The sequence below is a fragment of the Bos grunniens genome, chromosome 19 (genome assembly GCF_055505025.1).
Source record: "Bos grunniens cultivar Pamir isolate PY7600 chromosome 19, Bosgru_T2T1.0, whole genome shotgun sequence".
In the NCBI taxonomy this organism is placed as follows: Eukaryota; Metazoa; Chordata; class Mammalia; order Artiodactyla; family Bovidae; genus Bos; species Bos grunniens.
Genome location: NC_141183.1, coordinates 53,986,586 through 53,989,891, shown reverse-complemented (window position 1 = coordinate 53,989,891; position 3,306 = coordinate 53,986,586). Strand labels below are relative to the sequence as shown.

Here is a 3,306-nt window from a genome sequence, read left to right as displayed (position 1 = left end):
CTGCCCTGGTGCCTGCTTCCGTGGTTGAAGTGATGCCACCAAGAAGAAATGGGAGATACAAATGCCTGTTCCACTTTCAAAAGGCAAGGTTCTGTATGACATAGAAGGAGAACAATGGGTACTGAGTAAAATGACTGGCTCTGGAGAATTTGGTTTGCTATATTTCACTTTCCCCACAAAGAAATTGGGCTTCCCAGGTGGCTCAGTGTGTAAAGAATCCACCTGCAATGCAGGAGACACAGGAGACATCAGTTTGATCCCTGGGTTGGGAAAAGCCCCTGGAGGAGGGCATGGCAACCCACTCCAGTATTCTTGCCTGGAGAATCCCATGGACAGAGAAGCCTGGCAGGCTATGGTCCATAGGGTCTCAAAGAGTCAGACACAATTGAAGCGACTGAGCGTGTATGCACAAGTAAACCAGATACAGGATATACATAATAAAAGCAGAATATCAAGAAAATGGCTATTATAAGAATTTAAATTTTTTCAAGAGCTCCCCCCAAAATACTATCAAAAGGTGGATAGAACCAAACTACATCCTTATTTAAAAGGAATTCCTCTTTTTACAGATCTGGTATTATGGAATTCAAGGGAAGAAGTTACAGATTTATGGTAATGGAAAGACTGTGCTCTGTGCTTAGTCACTCAGTCGTGTCCAACTCTTTACAACCCTATGGACTGTAGCCCCCCAGGCTCCTCTGTCCATGGGATTCTCCAGGCAAGAGTACTGGAATGGGTAGCCATGCCCTCCTCCAGGGGAAGTGGACTCATAGAAGATCTCAGACTAAAATGGTACTTTAAAAAAGGCAACTGTCTTGCAGCTAGGTATCCAAATGTTGGATATACTGGAAAATATACATGAAGATGAATATGCTCACAGTGATACAAAAGCAGTGAATCTACTTCCGGGTTACAGAAATCCAGATAGGGTTTATCTTACAGATTATGGCTTTTCCTACAGGTATTGTCCCACTGAGAACCACAAACAGTATCTGGAAAATCCTAATAAAGGCCATAATGGACTTAAGAGTTTATCAACTTGGATGCTCACAAAGGAACAGGTGAAATAGCCTAGTACTTGGCGTACACTCATAACTCACCATATGATGAATATGAGGAAAAGACAAACTATCAGTGCTCAAGACAGTTCTGAACGCAAGTGGAATGAATACCTTTAAGGTCACTGGAATTTTCCACTAGAGGAGAGGGTGTAACTGCATACTCCAAACAGTCAAAAAATTGACTCATGAAAGGCTGCCCAAAGCAAGTTAATCAAATGCAAAATAGGTTAATGGAAAAAAGTCCACAGTGAGAGAAGTGCTGAATCCTGTGAAACATGGAGAAAAGAGCAAAAGAGAAGCTGATTGGACTGCTTAATAATGAAACAGCTCAGGAAAGACAAAAATATGGTGAATCTCAAGAACTGTTGAAGTAAAAACTTCTCCAAAAAATCCAGCTGTATACAATTCCCAAACTCATTTTATGAACTCTATCAAGAGCTTACCAGTCCAGATGTATTCAATTGGTCAAGTTCTCCATTTTGATACACATACAGTTTTTTTAAACTTTTTATTTTGTGTTGGGGTATAGCTGATGAACAATGCTGTGATAGTTTCAGGTGGACAGCAAAGGGATTTAGCCACACATGTGCATGTATCCATTCTTCCCCAAACTTCCCTCCCTTCCAGGCTGCCACATAACATTGAGCAGAGTTCCGTGGGTACACATACACTTCTTCAACTGGTGTGGAAGTAAGCTCAACATTCAGAAAACGAAGATCATGAATCCGGTCCTATCACTTCATGGGAAATAGATGGGGAAACAGTGGAAACAGTGTCAGACTTTATTTTTTTGGGCTCCAAAATCACTGCAGATGGTGACTGCAGCCATGAAATTAAAAGACGCTTACTCCTTGGAAGGAAAGTTACGACCAACCTAGATAGCATATTCAAAAGCAGAGACGTTACTTTGCCAACAAAGGTTCGTCTAGTCAAGGCTATGGTTTTTCCTGTGGTCATGTATGGATGTGAGAGTTGAACTGGCCAGAGGAGGGAGGGGCGGGGGAGGGGGAACTGTGCAGGGCGGGGGTGAGGGAAAAAAAAAAATGTTGCAAGATACAACACAGAATCTTGACACTTTCCTCATCACAAAATGTTTGCTTCTATTAGCCTGATACACAGATGGGTTTTTTGAGGATGACCCCCACTTTTCTTGCTCTCCCTACTGGCAGTATGAAGGTAAGAGGCGATGAGACAGGTGTAAACGCTATAATATACTCTTTTATTTTGAATGAAGACATGTAGTGAGCTCAGGGATGGCCACTTGGTTAATTGGTTCTGGGACAGCCAGTCTCTGAGATGGTTCCAGGGATCCTCACCTCCCAGCACTTACGCTTTTTTACAGCAGCCCGTCCCCATTCTGAATCAGGGCTTTCCCTGTGTGACTGGTAGAATATAACAGAAATGATGATAAGTGGTTACTGAGACTAGATCATAATGACATTGTAACTTTTGCATTGGTATCTTGGATTTTCCCCATTCTATGGGTTGCCCCTTTACTCTGTGGATAGTAAAATTTTACATTTTCATTAAGTCCAACATGGCTATTTTTCCTTTTGTTGCCAGTGCCTTTGGTGTCATTACCAAAAAATCATCGCCAAATCCAGGGTCATAAAGCTTTTACCCTGTATTTTTATCTAAGAGTTTTGTTTTCGGTTTTACATTTAGGCCTTTGATCCATTTTACGTTGATTTTTGTACATGGTGGGACTTCCTTGGTGGTCCAGTGGTTAAGAATCCACCTGCCAATGTAGGGAACACAGGTCCTGTCCCTGGTCTAGGAAGATTACACACACCATGAGGAAAGTAAGCCCGTGCACCACAACTACTAAAGCCTGCGCACCTGGAGCCCGTGTTCCACAACGAGAAGCCCCACTCGCCGCAACCAGAGGAAGCCTGCACCCAGCAGTGAAGACCCAGCACAACCCAAAACAAAAATAAATAAATACAACTATAAAACCTTTTTGTATATGGTGTTAGATAAGGGTCCAATTTCATTGTTTTCTAGTTTTCTCAGCATCATTTGTTGAAAAGATTATCCTTCCCCCATGGTCCTGGTCCCCTTTGTCAACAATTATTTGACCATATATCAGATCAGATCAGATCAGTTGCTCAGTCGTGTCCGACTCTTTGCGACCCCATGAATCGCAGCACACCAGGCCTCCCTGTCCATCACCAACTCCCGGAGTTCACTCAGACTCATGTCCATCGAGTCAGTGATGCCATCCAGCCATCTCATCCTCTGTCGT

The 3,306-nt window shown here is 42.8% G+C and overlaps 1 pseudogene; it reads left to right on the top strand.

Moving 5' to 3' along the window:
* The first annotated feature begins 48 nt into the window (after positions 1–48).
* Positions 49–1,075, top strand: LOC147352703 (serine/threonine-protein kinase VRK2 pseudogene; annotated as a pseudogene).
* The last annotated feature ends 2,231 nt before the right edge of the window (positions 1,076–3,306 follow it).